The 20,578-nt window shown below is 43.1% G+C and overlaps 1 protein-coding gene across 15 annotated transcripts in view; it reads right to left on the reverse strand.

Moving 5' to 3' along the window:
- Positions 1-20,578, reverse strand: part of LOC106609184 (pleckstrin homology domain-containing family A member 5) — a 147,134-nt gene that overhangs the window by 63,962 nt on the left and 62,594 nt on the right. For 2 of the 15 annotated variants that reach the window (XM_014207691.2, XM_014207692.2), the window contains exon 1: positions 7,417-7,539. The exons of the other annotated variants lie outside the window; for them this stretch is intronic. The gene's annotated coding sequence lies outside the window, so the exon portion shown is untranslated. Of the gene's footprint in view, positions 1-7,416; positions 7,540-20,578 lie in introns of those variants that run through there. 15 annotated transcript variants of the gene reach the window in all.

Raw genomic sequence — 20,578 nt, forward strand, 5'->3', positions numbered from 1 at the left:
TACAACTACACATTGATGTAAGAATGAAATCCTAGTGCCGTTACTCGAGAATGGCATACTCTACCACTATTAACTGAAAAGCTTATCAAGGGACAAAACACCTTGTATCATTTGAACTGAACATGAAGTGCACTAAACAGCTAGGCTATTACGAACAGTAGCAGGGACCACCTACTCTATAACAACAAGATCTAGAGTGAGCTAAGTAAGCTAAGGCAGATAGCTAATACAAAGCTGATTCCCACTAGCTGCCCTCCACATCGCCGACATGCTAAAACTTCTTTCTTGAGAAGGGGAACGAGAACAAATCTCCTTTGTTGCTCAATCAAAAAGTAATTCCTGCACATACAATTCAGAATCAGGTTAAGAGTGAGAGCTTGGGCTGATACGTCTTGTGACAAGTCCAGGGACAATGTTTACATACAGAATACATACCAGCTGATTTGATATAGGTTGCATCCCAAATGGCACTTACTCCCTATATAGTGCACTAGTTTTGACCAGAGCTCTATGGACCTTGGTCAAAAGTAGTGCACTATGTAGGGAATAGGGTGCCATTTGAGATGTAGCCATAGTCTTCTGTAGGGTTATGACGTTTAAACAGTGGGCTCCCGAGTGGCGCAGCGGTCTAAGGCACTGCATCTCAGTGAAAGAGGCGACACTACAGTCCCTGGTTCGAATCCAGGCTGAATTGCATACTGCTGTGATTGGGAGTCCCATAGGGCGGCACACAATTGGTCCAGCGTCGTCCGGGTTTGGCCGGGGTTAGGCCGTCATTTTAACTAAGAATTTGTTCTTAACTGACTTGCCTAGTTATATAAAGGTTAAATATATATATATTTTTAAATTCAACGAATTTGAGATCATTAACGTTAGATTTTTTTAGGGGGGGAAAAAAACAACCTACAGTGCAGTTATCCCAAAACGACCACTAATAGGTCCCGTTAATCATCATAAAGGCACAACAACAAATACCTAACACAACAATGCTTTAAATAGGTAGAGATATGAATCTTTCAATTATTTGCCACTGATATAAAGCGCTCCTCACATCATCGTCGTTAACAGTTGGAATAGAAGAGTGAGAAAGCCAAGTGACAGCAGCGAAGCCCTGTATGGCAATACTTTGAGAAGTTAAATGAGAAGGTGATGAAATGCAAACTTTTGCGAGGTGGAATTGAGCTACAGTGGCAGTACAGGTGCTGAAAGGGAGGCACAGTGAGACCCAACCCGTTGCTGGCAGCAGTGCGATAAGGGACAGAAAATCAGAAAATCAGAGTCAGAAAATCACAGCACAGATTACAGAAATGATTGCAGTTTATATGCAGCCGTTGTCGGTCAATGGTAGAGGATGTCGGCTTTAATACCCTAATGACATATCTAGAACCAGATAACATGATGCCATGTCGAAAAAAAACGTGACGGCCCCGGTGGAGAAATTGTACAATGATTGCTCTTCAAGTACAAAGCGCGCATTGTCAAACACCATTATTGGTCTTAACAGATTGTTAGATGTTTTTGAACACGCTGTTATACATCACTGAAACGAGCCCTTGCATTGATGAAAAGGGGGACATGTAGTCCCAGGTACTGATAACTGAGAACATGGAGGAGAGTCACACAAAAGAGAACCTAGAACAGCATTAATACCATCGTTGTTGAGTGGGTAGAGGACAGCAGTAAGGTGAGCGCAGTCTGATCAGTGTTGCCAAATCATTTTCAGGGGAAGTTGCTAGAGGCAGGTCGATTTGTTACTAAAAGACGTCGTGATGTCATTGCGTGATGACGTCATTACGTAGAATACACAATATCGTTACTCAAATTGACTGGCCATCTCGGCAAAAAATATGATTTGACATTTGTTAGCTTAGATTTGTTTGTTTATTATCATATATTATATGATCACATTTTTATTTTTAAACACAACACGTTGAATTATTGAACAATTACACATTATTGAAAAATTACATTTTATTTATTTTCTTTTTAACTAGTAAACCTACACATTCTGAACAATTATAGTTTTAAGCAGTGTATCGGTAGTTAGTGAACATGCTACCTAACTGATCAACAATTATAGGTGCAGACTAATAACAAGGTATATATGCTATCTTACTGAACAAGCAACTTAACTCAAATAATGATGTATGCGCTAGGCATCTCTCTCCAGGTTGTTGTGCTGCTTGGCTGGCTAGCTGCTCAATGGTTTCATCCAGATATTGCCACTGTTCTCGCACACACTGCAGTACACACTGCCACCATCAGCTGTGTGTCTCCGCCAGTTCCAGAAAGTCCACTCCTTGCATACGTACCGTAAATATGATGAATCATTGATTGGCAAGGAAATCCTCTTCATCTTCACTGTCCAACTGCATTGTCACAGAGCTGGAACCAGCTGTAGAGGATGGAGTGGCCTTAAAGCTGTATGCTGCTGTGGTGCCAAACTGCTGCAGAATTTCACTTGGTAGTTTATGCTGGTAACAGGTGTCACCAGCCAGCTTCAGTCCATACCGCATCAGGAGTATGGAGTTGAGTGTGCGCAGCGACATTCTATTTCTTAACTTTGACTTGACCACACTCATTTGGCTGAACAGCCGTTCAACCTCCGCATTTGAGTGTGGCAAGGAGAGGGCAGTGAGTGCAGCTTTGCACAGTTCTTCAAATGGATTTGACCCGGAAGAGTCCGTGTAGTTATTGACTTCACTCCAAAACTCGACTGTATTTTCACTTGTCCTACATAAACAGATGGATGTTTCTCCATTGGGAAACAATTGTATCAATTGTTTGGGGCTGGTATCCCAGTAGCTCAGCTACTTTAATAATTTCAGTGGTGCCTTTATTGTGCTTTAGCGTTTCCTTAACACTGAACAAGGCCATGTTTCGCAAAGCTTCTAGGTTGTCTATGAGCCTTGCTTGCAGCTCCTTGCTTAAAGCAACAATGTAGTTGATGCACTGTCTCCGAATGACCTTATCGTCCTCTGGCGCAAGACTGAGTTGGTACACCGTGCTCTCGAAAAGGTACCGATGGTATGGTGATGGACTGAGATGTCCATCAATAGCATCCTTCAGGACATCAATTTTTGCCATAGGGTTGACTACTCTGCTGCAAATTGATGTTAAGAGGTGTACCAGATTGTCCAAAAGCTTGACAGGATCTGTTTGCTCTCCCTCAAATGACTTCACTGCAACTTATACGTTGGACAGATTTGATTTCAAGAATGTCAGGTAGACATAGTTGGTCTTGTCCATGTACATGGCGTGGAGCACATCCGTCATGTAGCAATGCTCACTGGCCTTGATCAACTCAAAGTGGAGTTTCAGTTCTTCCCACTGGCTCAATATACGAGTTACCGCAGGCTCAATCGATTGGGTTTCTGGCCACAATTAATGGTGGCATACACTGCTTTGTACGCCTCGCGCCGTTTTGGGGAAATCGAAAACCAGTTGTAGGTTTCCCTGATTAAGTACTCAACACTCCTAGGGATGGTTTCTTTGGATGCTGCACAGACTGCCAATTGTAAAGACTGGCACACACAGCGGATGAGTACCAAATTGGGCAATGCACATTCTTCCTTTAAAATCTTGTGCACCCCGCTGTGCACCCCAGTCATCACGGACGCATTATCAGTGCCAATACCCTGAAGATTCTCTTTAAGGTTACACTTCTCAAGAAACTCAACTACCGCCTTTGCTATTGATCTGGCATCGCCCCCCTCCAATTCAACCAGCCCAAGAAATGTGTACACAACGGTTCTTTTTTTAGCACTGAAATACCGAATCACCACACCCAGGTATTTTGAGACACTGACATCAGTGGACTCATCCAAAAGGAGACTGAACTTATCATCCCCCAAATCTGATGTTACCCTTTTGAGAAAATAAGGAGCCAGTACTCTCCTAATAATTTCTGTGCACTTGGTGCAGTGCATTTGGAAGTTTGTTGCTGCCACAGAATCTGAAAGGGCAGCTTTGCAAGCCATACCTAAATGGTCGCATGCTAGCCATTGCCATAGTAGCTTCTGCGCTTTTGAAGTTACCCACTTTTTTAACCAACTGTGGTAATGTAGACTGCGTTGTTGGGTTGTACGGTTTTGATTTATTTATATGCTTTGCTGTAGCACAATGTTTTTTGATGTAGTACATTTTTGCAGTACGCACAGTATGCCCGACAATCATTAAATTCAGGTACAGACTCCCACTCTTCTGTGTACTTCTGGCTGTACTATTTTTGATTGAGACATGTTGATTGAAGTTCTGTTCAAGATCAAACATTTGTGACCAACTATATTCATTGGGTTTGTCTCGTTGAACACATACTACTGCTGCTGCTGTCAGCCAACAATGATTTGCAATTTGTTCAAATTGCTACTTTCCTGCTGCTGACATCACTCACAATGCACTTTTGCAGCCAGGAACGTGTGTTGTGACTGAGTGTGTGACAGAGAAAATCGTTTTTGTGTCATTTAGAGGGAAAATGTGTGCATTTTAGCATTTCAGTCACTTTTCAAAAGTTGCTAAAAGTTCCAAATACATTTTTAAAAGTAGCTACATTTGTTGCTAGGTGCTGTTTGAAAAAAAAGTTGCCAGGGTAGTCTGAAAAGTTGCTAAATCTAGCAACAGAATTGCTAAATTGTCATCACTGAGTCTGGTACGTAGGCAGGACTCCGGTAGATTGAACTGCATTGCCCCCTAGCGTTCATACCCATTGTCATTTTTTCGTTTAAACTATAAAAAAAAAATTGGTTGAATATTTTTTACATTCGTTACATCCCTAGTCTCCTGTGACAGTATGACAGACTCTAAACAAATTCTGGCCAGTGCACCGGCATGCAGCATTTGGTTCTGGGTTCCCAGATTAGATATGACATATCAACAAGGTGGCGTTTAAAATAACATACATGGCAATCTCCTTAGCCTTTTCTAATCTGCAAATAACAGTCTGCTATAACTCATCCATACGAATAGATTATAATTATGATTACACTCAACCCATAGACTAGCTACTGTAGGTACTGCAACAGCATATGGACTCAGATTCACCTCAGAGCAGAAAATAACCCACAGTTACATATTAAATAATGCAGTCAGGAAAACAGCACTGCTCAAACTGACCCAAACAAGTCAAACTGCTGAGGTATTTCATCCTAAGAGCTCCTCTCCTGAGTGTGTTGCCAATAGTAACCCTGGCAGATGGCTGATGTTATGTAGATCTACGGCAGGGGGAATGGAATGCCAGGCTGTGAATGGTTCAGAACAACCTTATTGGATTTCCTTGTCTAGATAAAAGGACAGTTCAAAAGAAGGCAGGGGAAAATAACAGATATAAAAAAACAGATGGAAGAAATATGAGGTCTGGATTGGGCCAGAGGGGGCGAGGGGCTTCAGTCAGGGTCACCATGGAGACAGTAGAATTAGAGTGCCACATGTTGCCCTCTGTCAGTCAGTCCATCCATCCATGGTCTTGTCAACCACTTTCAGTGTCTCTAATGGCACCTTGGTCCCCAATATAGTGCACTACTTTTGATCAGAACAGAGCCCTATATGTTTGTGGCAAAAGTCGTGCACTTACAGGTAATAGGGTGCCTGCCAGCTGGCTCCTCTTGTCCTTGTGATGGAGATGCTCTGAGTCTTAGAGGGCTCTAATTTCTCAGACTTCTTAAATTGGTAAAGTTGATCTATAGGGAATTAAATCAGGTGAACACATCCATTACTCCCAGTCTCTGTTTTTATCAGAAAACGAATAGCCAGAAAGACAACTCTAAGGGCATTTAGTTCTGAGCTATACTGTAGTTCCATTATATTTCTTTTCATTTGGTCCAGTTGGTTTCACATTGACAAATGTAAAACAAACTAAAATGCCTAAACAAAACCATGTGTTCATGCAAGTCATTTGTTTATTGGAGAAAAATGCTCATGTTAAAACCATTTATGATTAACAAGAAGCATAACTTGGGTCCCAATCATCATATAACATTGGCTTTGGTGTTCCAACAACATGCGGGAGGAAACAATAGTGCAATAGACACTCTAACTGCGATGTGAATAGACTACATTTAGCCTATATCCCCAGTATAGCCCCAGCCTAATCTACACAGGATGCGCTCTTAAATGCACTGCTACTCACAGAATGTTTGCGATATCAAGTAATGGTACTGTGTGCATTTCACCAAATGCTCCCAGTCCAAAAAACTGCATGCCTCTGATTATTTTCCTGTGTTTGGTTCGGTCTGTGTTCTCACCTGCAGCGAACCGCGCCATGGTAAAAATGGAATCGGACCGATACCACCCTTTTTGAGTGAACCACGCTGTGTTGTTTAGTGTGCTCCCGAGTGCAGATAGTTTGGACTGTTGTGGACACACTAACGGACCTAAGGGTGAAACCAATTTGGTATGAAAGCCCCCTAAAAGTCTACCTCCCTTTAATGAAAATGATAAGCCCACACACACAGAAAACGTCTGAACTCAAAGTAATTACGTGTATCACCAAAAGGACACTGGCATAGTGAGACTGATAGCTGCTTAATAGAGTCTAGCCTAATTCCAAATGGTAGAAACAGAAACTCCCTAAATTAACAGAGAAAAGAAACCCTGACAGAGGAGTCTAAGAAGTAGGGAGACTAATCAACATGGACTCAGAGAGCTGACCAATGAGATGCATGGAGCTGGCTGAGGGAAAACATGGTCCCTTTGGCATCACTGAACCACAGCTTGTTAATACAACTTTAATCTGATTCACAACGGGACGCAGAGAACAGCCTGACACCTATAACGACTTCATACTGTACACCACAGGAAAGAGAGGGAAAACATGGGTCTAGAATGAGAAGGAGTAACAACAATTTGAAGGACAGAAAGAGAGAGACAAGCTTCCATTCTATTATCCCCAGGGGTATGGGCAGGTTGATTGAACGATAGATAGAGAGGAGAACAGGAGAGGCTGAGTAACATCAGCTATAGGATACAGTAAGCAAATAGAGCTGAATGCATGACACTAAATACAACAAAATCAAAACAATAACTCATTTACAGACTTCATTTACAGTTTCACAATTTAACCCTGCCTTGTAAGCCTCATTGTAAGCTGCCTTAAGCCTACTGTCCTATAGGCAGGGTTACACAAGGCAGCAACGAATAGAGCACAGTATATCACAACAAATGGTAAAGTTCCCTATATGGAAGAATCTGAGCATCAGTACTATTTTGAGCAGCGCATCCCGTGTGTACCTCATAAAATATGCATAATGTATGAAAACGAGTGGGCTACAGTGAAATATAGCCTGTCATACCAACAAGGCATCACAGAACCACAAGCGTAAATAGCAATGCCATTATTTCAATAGCCTATATAATAAACAAATGATACCTAAGCGTGACTACAGAACATGACTAAATCATCTCCAGATAGTGTTTACTTACGAGAGGACGCCTGCGGTGGAGAAGCCAGTAAAACTGGTGAAATAAAAGCAGTCTTTCCAGATGCGGACTGGGTGAGAGCAGCCCACTTCAGTGACCGCTCACTCACTGGCGCGCTCTGTTAAATGCGCGCGCTCCCACTCGCCTGCTCTGTTAAATGCGCGCCGCCGACCGAGCTGGAATAAATCTGCCGTGCTGTGCGCTTATGACTTTGAAACCTGATTTATTTGTGCATTACATTGCGTTTCAGAGTTGACTCGTTCAAATAGGATGCCGTTTGGTTTGCAGTGCTTTTCAAAGCAGATGTGTCATCACGTGTGCGTTGATAAACAAGGAATAGGCTACAGATACTATGAGTTGCAAGGCTCAGGCTGTATGTGCGTGCCTGGGAGCCGTGCAAAATACAGTAGACACACACTAGTTAACAGGCTCCTCTCAATGTAAACTATAGGCCTAATCGTTTAGAGCTATATGAACATTACATGGGAACAAAATCACATCTAGTGCATGGTGTCTACTGAGTGCACATAATAAGGGAAGCCTCTGCTCCAAAGCTAGGCCTATATCATTAACTTAATGCTTGATGTTCCTCTAGACTCCCATTCAACATGTATTTATACCAGGCTGTGATATGTGGTAGTAGAACAGCACACACACACGTGTGTAAATTGGCAACAAGAGCCTGAAGAGACCCTGAAGTTCAACCACAAGTCAGGGCTCTTTCTAATAGGAAGCGGACAATGGTTGTGGAGGGGCTAATCTGCTTCCCCCAGCTTAGTGCTGTTATTCAGGCCTGGAGGAGAGGAGGGGCAGTGGTGATGGGGAGGAGAGGAGACGCCAGGCCACAATGGCTCCAGAGAGAGAGGACCATTTTAGTGTACGTGTGTGTGTGTGTGTGTGTGTGTGTGTGTGTGTGTGTGTGTGTGGGGGGGGCAGAACGCCAGATTTAACCAGGCTCATCACTGCATATCCTCTCCACACAGAAAGCTGTTTTGAACCCTGCTGGGGCTCCTCAATAGGTTTAAATAGCAGAGGAAAACAACCAACCTGGCATGGTTCAAAAACCAGGTTGGTGCTACAACTACAATTGTAGCACAACTCGAATTAGTGCTACAATTAGAATTTCTCCCCTATGTGGAAGCTAGGTGAATTGTAACAGCAATAGGCTGCATTCAAAACCAATCTCCCCCATCCCATAACATGATGGATATACAAGGGAAGGAGGGATGTAGGAGGATGAACAATACCCATTGCCAGTGAAGAGGTAAGATGAGGTCAGGAGAATGGAAAAGTCCACTAGATCCACCCTGCATCAACTGTCCAGGAAACAACAGAAGGCATGCGTTTGAAGTCTAAATCCATGGGTGCGTCCTAAACGGCACGCCATTTCCAATATAGTGCACTACTTTTGACCAGGGCAGATAGGGAGCCATTTGGAACGCAAACCATTTCAGTCAAATCCAGTGAGAGAGTGAGAGAGAGCGAGGGAGAGAGAGAGGGGTTAAGGTTTTGAGAGCTGGCTAGCTGAGGAAAGCTGATATTGTCAAATGGGCCCAGGGAAGAGAGCTGCTGTGTTGGGCTCCATAGTGCATGTGAGCTCATATTGGATAGACAAGGAACTCTATCCTAAAACTAAGTTAACAGTAACTGTATTCGTCCAACCCCAGAGGCAGCGCCCACCGGATGAATGGTACTTGATTTGAAAAACGTCTCCGCAGTATTTTATCAAGTGAATACCGACAGCTGAGACTCTGCAATCTCCTGCTCTCTCTCTGCTGATAAGTGAAACAAGCTTTTAAGCAGAATATTTTGGGAAGCAGCCATCTGTATGCAGAGACCAAGTAGGCAGAGACCAACACACTTGCAAAAGTGCGCACGCACACACAAACAGACAGGCGTAAGCACTCACCCACGCATGCGTGTGCACCCAGCGTGACGGGGAGATAAAGGAGTGAATCAATGACAACTCAAGAGCCTATGGGCGTTGGAGCATTGGAGATGAAGTGTGTGTTCTCCAGACCAGATGTGTGTGTTTTATCATATCTAGGCTCTCTGGTCTCTGCTGCTGTGTGCCAGTCAGCAAGTGGTAAAGGAGACCGAGTTAACAAAGACCTTTTCTATCCTGCTGTCTTCTCTCCTCTCCCCACTATAACTGTCACAAAGAGATTACGGATGTTTTCCTATAAAACCCAAAATAGTTTCATATTTGGGCCGACCACATTTCCTGTTCCATTTTTAAGGCGCTGCGATAAACTGCAACGGTTTCGAAAAGTTCCATAAAAAAAAGTTGTACTATAACTTCTTATCTAATGTGATGAGTTTGAGCCTGTAAAACCCAATGCCCTTAACCTTACTGCTAGTGTGTCCTGTAGGGTCAGTGTTTCACAACCCTGGTCCTCCAGTACCCCCAACAGTACACATGCTTATTTGTAACCCTGGACAAGCACACCTGATTCAACTAATCATCAAGCCCTTAATGAGCTGAGTTTATCCAGGGCTACAACAAAACTGGGTACTGTTGGGGTTACTGGAGGACCAGGGTTGGGAAACACTGCTGTAGGCAACCTGAATCCATTAGGACGGACGGAGGAAAAAAAAAAAATAAAAAGTACAACAAAGCCTCTGATATCAGGCCTCCCGAGACAGACAGAACACCATTTAGTTCACTACTTTTGACCTGAGCCCTATGCTGGCCCTGGTCACAATGAGTGCACTATGTTGAGAATAGGGTGCCATTTGGACACACAAGGAGTTACTCTCCTGTCATAGTGATACTTACTTGGGAATTTTAACAGGCTAGTAGAGGAGAGGGCAACAACACAAGGGTCAGTCACTGAAACATGCACCCTGCTTGTTACCCTCTCAGACAGAGGTCATTAATGAAGCCATTATAAACAGTATGTTCATTAGAGGACTAGCATTAGCAGCAGGGGTAAACACTGATAGGCAATGGCTGAGTTACGGTAAAGGGCTTGCGAGGAGAGGCTGTATGAGGTTGATAAGATACACACACGTAACCCCCCCCACACACGTCAGACTACTCTGCTCTTCACAAACATGGCTTGCCTGTTTGGTCACATGTTTGAGGCAGGTTGCCGGGGCAACAGGTGAGAGCAGGGCCACAGTGCAGCAGCGTGACATTTACTGTGTCCTTCAGCAGAGGGAGGGAGGAGAGAAAGAGGAAAGAGGAAGTAGGGATGGCTTGGGAGGATGGTTGAAATAAGAGGGGAGGGAGTGGGGGAGAAGATGGGGAAGCGGGGGGGATGGACTGAGGGATGGAGGAGAGGAAAGGATGGGGGAGACCATAAGAAGATTGAGGGTGGCAGGTGGGTGGATGGAGGGAGGAGAGGAAGGATAGCAGGCAGGCAGGGTTGGCTGTTCTGCTCCACTGGAGCCTAGCAGTGGATGTGGTAGTCAGACAAAAGAGAGAGAGAGAGAGAGAGAGAAGGGGGGTGAGAGCGAGGGAGAGAGAGAGGGAGAAAGATAGTTGGAGGGAGAAAGCAGGGTTTTTTCTGGATCATAAAGGGATTTAGGCAGTGGGCGTGGAAAGAGGCAATGGGTGGATCGTAGAGACAATTTGAGGCCTCCATCTTTGCGGTGTAGAGAAATTTTAATTTCTCTATTTAAGCCAATTTCCTGCAATTCTATATATTTCTCCATGGAGCTGAGAGGAATTGTTTGTTTTAAAAGCACATTTTCCTACGATTCTACATATATATATACACACGTGTGTGTGTGTGTGTATATACATACATACATACATACATACATACATACATACATACATACATACACACACACCAGGTTGACCGATTAAATCGGAATGGCCGATTAATTGGGGCCGATTTCAAGTTTTCATAACAATCGGTGATCGGTATTTTTGGACACCGATCATGACCGATTACATTGCACTCCACGAGGAGACTGTGTGGCAAGCTGACAACCTGTTATACGAGTGCAGCAAGGAGCCAGGTGCTAGCTAGCATTAAACTTATCTTATAAAAAACAATCAATCTTAACATAAATCGCTAGTTAACTACACATGGTTGATGATATTACTAGTTTATCTAGCTTGTCCTGCGTTGCATATAATCGATGCGGTGCCTGTTAATTTATCATTGAATCATAGCCTACTTCACCAAACGGGTGATTTAACAAGCACATTTGCGAAAAAAAGCGCCTTTCTTAAAATCAATACACAAGCATATATTTTTAAACCTGTATATTTAGTTAATATTGCCTGCTAACATGAATTTATTTTAACTAGGGAAATTGTCACTTCTCTTGCGTTCTGTGCAACAGAGTCAGGGTATATGCAGCAGTTTGGGCCGCCTGGCTCGTTGCGAACTGCGTGAAGACCATTTTTTCCTAACAAAGACAGCCTACTTCGCCAAACGGGGGATGATTTAACAAAAGCGCATTTGTGAAAAAAGCACAATCGTTGCACAAATGTACCTAACCTAAAAATATATGCCTTTCTTAAAACTTCTTACCTGGGAATATTGAAGATTCATGATAAACAGAACCACCAGCTTTCATATGTTCTGAGCAAGGAACTTAAACGTTAGCTTTTTTACATAGCACATATTGCACTTTTACTTTCTTCTCCAACACGTTGTTTTTGCATTATTTAAACCAAATTGAACATGTTTCATTATTTATTTGATGTATTATATTAAGTTAAAATAAAAGTGTTAATTCAGTATTGTTGTAATTGTCATTTTTACAAATAAATAAATTAATAAATACATGTAAAAAAATGTTATATATTTTTTTTATTATTATTTTTTATTTTAGTTATTTAAATCGGCCTATTAATCGGCATCGGCTGTGTTGGTCTTCCAATAATCGGTATCAGCATTGAAAAAAAATCATAATCGGTCGACCTCTAATACATACATACACAGGCCCATTATCTCTTCTACATACATTATAACTGGTTTTAGTTGTTTAAGTTTACACTGAAAGCATTTTTCAATCTCGAAATTTACACTGCTATTAAAATCCGCCCAAGGATTTCAATAGCAGGAAAATCCCTGGAAACAGAGGGGGGTGGAGGGAAGGGTAGAGAAAGCCATAGGCCCTCAATGCCACCAGTGTCACAGCAGCACAACACAGTGTAGCTGAACCGAGACCCAACATGTCCGTAAGAGTTATTGTCATACACTCTCAGCCAGGGCCTTCATGGGGTATTGCATCCCCATGCATAAGCTGCACTGGGAGGGGACAGAAAGACTAAGACGTGCAGTAAAATTACACCATATGTTTAAGACTTGCACCAAAACGCTATCAGTGTGACCAGTGGCATATTAAAAAAAATACATTTAGTAGACTTCACTGACGACTAGTCCATATGTGCTGAAACACACACAAAGGAACACTGAGTCGAAACAGCCATTTCTTTCAGGATATCATTACTGAAACTATGCCAGAGCTAAGCAAACACTTCCAGAATAAAGCAGGACTTTTCTTCTCACTGTCTCCAACGGTACGTTTTAGTGTGAATAATTCATTAAGGATTTCACTGGTAATACAAACATCAACAGTGGGTCTCCCAGGACTAAACAAAATTACACATTAATATTTGATACAGACCTCAAAATAACAGCAGAGGCAGCATAATATTTGTAAGAGGTAGGGAGGGGAATGGGATATGATACACTGTAAAGGGCTTTGAACATGTCAATACCATGGGTCTGCACTTCCTCCCTGTCTCTCTGTGATGTAACTTCCTGTTTCCTGTCAGAGTGGGAATCCAGGTGTAGGTAGAGAGGGACAGCTGAGTGGGCTGGCATGAGGCAGGAGGACAGTGTGCTAGCTAGAGTACAGCATGAAACATAACATTGTGATGACTAGGGTTGTTCTATCCCCATTCTATAGGCTGGGGTACAGTTTGTTATACGTCTACTGTTCTATCAGTCACACTTGAGCTCATTGATGGGATGTACAGGTAACTGCCAAAATAAAAAGGAAACACTTGAGTAAATGAGGGATACAAAACATATTGAAAGCAGGTGCTTTCTGTTAATTAAGCAATTATCATCCCACCATGCTTAGGGTCATGTATTAAAAATGCCCAGTTGCCCATTACTTTGGCTACTATACCTAGAAGAGATCTCAGTGACTTTTAAAGAGGAGTCTCAAAGGAGCATAGGGGGTTTAAAGGGTGTGTGTGTGGGTGGGTGTGTGTGTAAGAATGGTGTTTGCATCCCACCAACAGAGTTCCAGACGCTTGTAGAATCTATGCCAAGGCACATTGAAGCTGTTCTTGCTCGTGGTGCCCCAATGCCCTTGAAGACACTTTGTTGGGGTTTCCTTTATTTTGTCAGTTACCTGTATATGGATGTTGTTAGTGTGCTGGGAATGGCAAGCACGACATGTTGGTCTGCTACAGATGCACCTGTAGACGGCCATGAGAAGACGGGATCGTTTGAATGCAGTATTTCTGTAGTGAAACTGGGGCACGGAACGTTGTGTGTATGCACTACAAACCACTATATCCAGAGGCGCACAGACAGGGAGAGAGACAGAGAAACAGAGACATTTCCCTCAGATTACACAGACCCACAAAAAATTCGAAAACAAATCCAATTTTGATAAACTCCGATATCTACTGGGTGAAATACCACAGTGTGCCATCACAGCAGCATTATTTGTGACCTGGTGCCACAAGAAAAGGGCAACCAGTGAAGAACAAACACCATTATAAATACAACCCATATTTAGGTTTATTATTATTCCTTTTGTACTTTAACTATTTGCATCGTTACAACACTGTATATAGACATATGACATGTCTTTATTCTTTCGTGACTAATGTTTTCTGTTAATTTTTTGTTATTTCACTTTTGTTTAATATCTATTTCACTTGCTTTGGCAATGTTAACATATGTTTCCCATGCCAATAAAGTCCTTAAATTAAAATTGAGAAAGAGAATAACAACAGGCAGAAGTTTATACCAGACGCGAGAGAGGGAATGAAATATGGAAACCAGTGGGCAGATAGCTGCCTTTCTCTCTCCTCTCCTACGCAGTGTGATTGCATACCTCTCTCTCTCTCGCTCTCTACCTGGCAGTGTGAGTCTTGCTGTATGATTCACAAACAGCAGCCAGGTCACTAATGCCCCTCTCTGTAGCAGAGTAGATATGACAGGTTGTAGTAGTGTTCATAGTATCCACAAGCAGCACCTGTGTGTGTGTGTGTGTGTGTGTGTGTGTGTGTGTGTGTGTGTGTGTGTGTTTGTCCTGGATGTGTGTGGGTAAATGACAGCGAGAGAGGAGAGTGCCGTGGTTGGGTCAGGGTGAGCGAGAGCCACATCCACCATCATTACACAGACATTTTATGTCACTGGGAGGGAGAGAGACTCTAATCAAACCTCAATCACTAATGCCTGGAAGAGCATGTGTGCTCTGCTGGGCTGGCTTTCCCCACTAGCGTAACCTCATCAGGCGCACACGTGTGCATGCAAGCGAGTGTGTGTGTGTGTGTCTATGTGTATAGCTTCTGTAAAACTCCAGCCTCTCGGTGTCCTCTGAGAGTTGTCTCTCAGTCGAGGCAGAAGAGAGGAAGTCGCTGTCATTTTAAACATCCTGTTAAAAAAGTATAGAGGTCTAGCAGCAAGGCATTCATCTTCAGAAGACACATCTCTGTCCACTGATGCTGCATACACTTAGCATATCTCAGGTGACATATTACCGCAGGCTAAATCAGCGGTAAAACCCAGCATTTTGTAATGACAGTCTGCAATTGGTACAATGATGTTAGAATTTTATTTTAGGCCAGGACACATTGTATCGATCGATGCAGACAGAAAAAAAATACTAATGTACAACAACATGAATGAACCTCAATATATAAAGCACAATACATCAATTTAATGTGTAATAGAATATGCTGTAAAATGTATAAAGTCATAATGGATCATGGATGACTATCAAATCTGCCTCCAGTGCTTCCTGATGGAAGGCAATCTCATGTCACTAAGAAGACCTTGTGATAACCATTGTTCGGGAGAGAGACTTTGTGAGCTAAAAGGCCATGAGTGACGAATCAGATTCACCTTCAGTCATACAATGGCCACTCACACTAACTACTGTTTGCAGATATGTTTTCCACATGACTGCTCTGCTGCTGAACTGGTGTCGTGTGTGTGTGTGTGTGTGTGTGTGTGTGTGTGTGTGTGTGTGTGTGTGTGTGTGTGTGTGTGTGTGTGTGTGTGTGTGTGTCTCTATCCGTCTGCCTGCCTGTAGCACCTCTTAGTGAGACTACGGGACAATACCAGTTTCCAACCATAGAGCATATCACTAAGAGTCGAAGCAGACAGATCCATTTGTAAGGATGTGACTGAGAGCATTACGAGTCTAGACTCATTTCAGCAAATGTGCTAGTGTATAATACAATTGTCTGGGAGGACTAAAAACACCCTCACTATAATTGAGTCTCCCACACATTAAAATGTCAGAGAGAAAGGATAGGGAACAGGTTCATCGACAGAGAGCAGGATGAAATAATGAGGGAGGAGAAGGGGATGAAGCTCATTATGAGTTTAAGAATCGGGTCGTCTGACCTTAATCGTAAACAGTGAGTTTCCGGTGAGCAAGATGTTGCTAGGGGCAACCAGGCCATTCAAGCTCAGTGTCTGCGTCTCAGATAGTTTGGTGTAGTATAGTGCACTACTTTGATAAGTAGGGATAAATTGTCCTGTCGAAAGTAGTGCACTATATGGGAAATAGGCACTCAAAAGTGGGTAACTATATGGGGATGTCATTTGACATTCCTGTGTATTTTCCCTTCTTCATGCAGTACCTCTATACTGCTCCAACTGGAATCCTGAATTTTGGTTCTACAGCCAGTCATGCTACGCTGAACTGATCCCCTCTAGAATTCCACAAGAGAAGAAATGCTGGTGAGAGGAGAGGGGCCAAGGGGAGGGGGAAGAGGAATAGTGGTGCGTGTAATGAAGGTATGGGATTAGATGCATGTTGTGATCAGCTGCACGACATCAAAGAGAGAGAGATGCTTCGTTACCAAATCCAATAAGATGAAGGTGACAGACAAGCTGACTGAGTAGAGATTCTACCCAACTGATTCTAGCTACCTAACTTCTAGGTTCTCTCCTACAGCCATTCTAGTTCTACTGATTGTCAGGCTCTGTCACAATGCACATGGGGAAATTCAAAAAACTCTTTCAGTCAAGTGAATCAGACAGCAGCGGTTAAAGCTCTCTTGCCTGACAGAGCTTTCAGAGACCTTATGCCCCTCATACACACAGCTGGCCTGGAGGAGACACACACACGGCAATGAGATTTTGCATGCTCTAACTGCCTCTCTGTCAGTCAGAATCAGGCCCAGTGGTTAGATTACATAACTACATCCTCACAAGTGTGTGTGTGTGTGTGTGTGTATGCATAACTAGACATCCTCCCGGCTGTATGCACGGCTGAAAGACCATGGGAATAACCACTCCGAGCCGTCATCCTCCAACATGTAGTGGGGCTAAAAATCCACTCTCTTTTGCCATTCTACTGTTGCCTGAATAGGTTTGAGACTGGAGGAGTACGGACATGAAAAAAGGACACTTGGATCAATTCTCTCTCGTGTCTGTTAAAGAAAAAAAATGTAAATGTTCCCTGTCTGTTCCGTTTAAAAGCATGCTGACACCCGGGCTCAAGGTGAAGAGACGGCGTAGCCTCCCTATATTTGAGTGTAAAGGACCTCAGCCAAAAGGTCTGGACCTTTATGGCACGCACAAGGAGGACATTGCTGGTTCAAGCACCTCTCCGGTCGTTCCCCCTGAATCGCTACAATGGTACGGCTATTGCCTTCCTTCGTCGTCGTGAGCAATGTTGACTGGATGAGAGACAGAAGTGTATCTTAAGTGTCTGCAACTAAGCATTACATTCACAGGTCTGTTAAGGCAGTTACGACTGAATGCCTGGCTCTCTCTCCAAACCACACAATATAATAGCTGTCCTGCAATAAACCCCTCTGTTGGGACTATCAATCATCACCAAGTGACAGCAGGTTCTGGTTCCTATTGTTTTATATCTGGTGAGATCAGCCCATGTAATATCCTTTCTCCTCACACTGGAGACACACACACACGCAGACAGATCAACTGTCAAATTAATAATAACTGTATGATGTTTAGGTGTGTGTGTGTGTGTGTGACTAACACATCCAAGTGCAATGAAAAATAGCATAACATTATCAAAGTAATACACGGTCTAGCATTGTAATGGATGGATTATAATGCTAATGCATAATGGATTATAATGCTAATGCATAATGGATAATATGTAAATGGTTATTTTCCAGGTGTTCAAAGTGCTTTATATTGTACGGGCTACAATGTTAATCAGATACTATGAGAATACAAGGCAAAGAGGGAACTGAGACAGAGACAATGGTAATAAAATGAAACCTTCCACTTGTTTCTCATTATGTAAATGTTCCAGCCAATTATCAGCCACAATCAGACCTGCCTGCAGTCCCCATGACTACGGACCAAACACGTGTTTGTGTGTGTCTCGTTTGTGTGTGTGTGTCTCTTTCTCTTTCTCTTGTGTGTGCGTGTGCGTGTGCGTGTGTGTGTGTGTGTGCGTGTGCGTGCGCGTGTGTGTGTGTGTGTGCATGGGCACGCAAGTACGTGGGTACATGAGGACAACTGCATACTATGATGTGGAAGAAAGATAAATGTGAGCCAGCCAACCAACTTTCCTTCTCCTAAAATCAGAGATATTGTTTCCTTCTCGCCTAGACCCAGGGGATATATCAGACAGGGTAGTGAACGGCCCGGAACCTTTTATTCTGGCTAAAACAAATCCCAGGCAAATAACGTTTCAAAGAGGAACCGCTTATGCCGCCGTATCATTATGCAGGAGTTAGCAGCCATGCTGCGTTCACCTTGACAGCCCACTCAGGTGTGTGTGTGTGTGTGTTTATTGGCTAGCCCAGTCATCTTCCTTCCATAACAAACCAGCTGGGCTCTCAGTGTGTGCGTTCGTACATTTGTGAGCCTGCGTGTGTGTGCTTAGCTAGCCGTCTCCTTCCTCAGCAGCTAAGAGCAGCTCTCAGATCATCAGAGACACAGGTCCCTCGCTTCTGAAACCTACCATACAGTGTAACTGTGGGCAAACATGAGAGGAAACTAAAGAAACGGGAGAGGAGGAAAACACGAGGGGAAACTAAAGAAACGGGAGAAGAGGAAAACACGAGAGGAAACTAAAGAAACGGGAGAGGAGGAAAACACGAGAGGAAACTAAAGAAACGGGAGAGGAGGAAAACACGAGAGGAAACTAAAGAAACGGGAGAGGAGGAAAACACGAGAGGAAACTAAAGAAACAGGAGAGGAGGAAAACACGAGAGGAAACTAAAGAAACGGGAGAGGAGGAAAACACGAGAGGAAACTAAAGAAACGGGAGAGGAGGAAAACACGAGAGGAAACTAAAGAAACAGGAGAGGAGGAAAACACGAGAGGAAACTAAAGAAACGGGAGAGGAGGAAAACACGAGAGAGGAAACTAAATAAACAGGAGAGGAGGAAAACACGAGAGAGGAAACTAAAGAAACAGGAGAGGAGGAAAACACGAGAGAGGAAACTAAAGAAACAGGAGAGGAGGAAAAAAGCTTTGGTTGGCCTACAACTCACACCACCAGGAGGAACTGTGGTGAATATCAACACTGCCTATGACAGAACATATTCACACCGCCTGGGGTTAGGCTGGGTGAAAGAGGTTATTGTATTACGATGAAGAAGTGAGGGATTTGGAAGATCATTGCTGATGGACCTTCCGGGAAACAGAGTATATCTACAGGATAGCAACGTAGGCCGCTAAATCTCTGTTTTCAGAACATTTCAGCAAGGAGCTAAGTCCCTGTAGGTTAACGTGGGGAATGAGCTACCTGGAAGCACACGCCAACATTCTACCAGAAGACACGATTTCTTCTGCAAAAATGCATCACTTTATAGTTTTGGCCTTGGAGAAAGAATCAGTCTTTTAACATCACACCTCTACAACACCCTTCAATGAAAGATCGAAGCTGAACCAAGAACAGAAATGAGACTTTGAGAGCTTCACTCAAACACTTGACGATAAACACATAGAGAACATAAGCTTTCCATCTCCCCTCGAGAGGTAAAATCAACCTTATTAAATTATTACATTTCCGTACGGCACGCACACACACATCTGCACCTCATTAGCATCAGAAAACAGCTCTTCTGCAAAGAAGAGAATCGACCGTAACAATTACATTTCATTACCTTCCCCTCTCCCAGTGGGTCCATTGGTTTCCACTTACCCAAACACAAATGTGATTTCACTCAGGTGCCACGCCGATGCTTCATATTAGACGTCTTTATTGTGGTAGCAGTTGGATTCACGGCAGTCTGGTCTGTCTGTTTACCTGATAAATATCATCATTAAGCTGCCTAGGCAACGGGTGGGGATTACAGAGGCATTTTAACTGTCATCTGAAATATCTTCTCTTCTCTCACTGTAGGAAGACAGAGGCTTTTAACAATAACAGATTGAGGAAAATAACTACGTTGCCTCGTCTCATTACAGTTGAAGTCATTAAAACTCGTTTTTCAACCACTCCACAAATTTCTTGTTAACAAACTGTAGTTTTGGCTACTTTGTGCATGACACAAGTCATTTTTCCAACAATTGTTTACAGACAGATTATTTCACTTAAAATTCCCAGTATCACAATTCCAGTAGGTCAGAAGTTTACATACACTAAGTTGACTTTGCCTTTAAACAGCTTTGAAAATTCCAGAAAATTATGTCATGGCTTTAGAAGCTTCGGGTAGGCTAATTGACATAATTTGAGTCAATTGGAGGTGTACCTGTCGATGTATTTCAAGGCCTACATTCAAACTCAGTGCCTCTTTGGTCGACATCAAGGGAAAATCAAAAGAAATCAGCCAAGACCTCAGAAAAAAAGTCTGGTTCATCCTTGGGAGCAATTCCCAAATGCCTGAAGGTACCACATTCATCTGTACAAACAATAATATGCAAGTATAAACACCATGGGACCACGCAGCAGTCAAACCGCTCAGGAAAGAGATGAGTTCTGTCTCCTAGAGATGAGCGTACTTTGGTGCGAAAAGTGGAAATCAATCCCAGAACAACAGCAAAGGACCTTGTGAAGATGCTGG

This window comes from Salmo salar, chromosome ssa07 (assembly GCF_905237065.1).
Source record: "Salmo salar chromosome ssa07, Ssal_v3.1, whole genome shotgun sequence".
Lineage (NCBI taxonomy): Eukaryota > Metazoa > Chordata > Actinopteri > Salmoniformes > Salmonidae > Salmo > Salmo salar.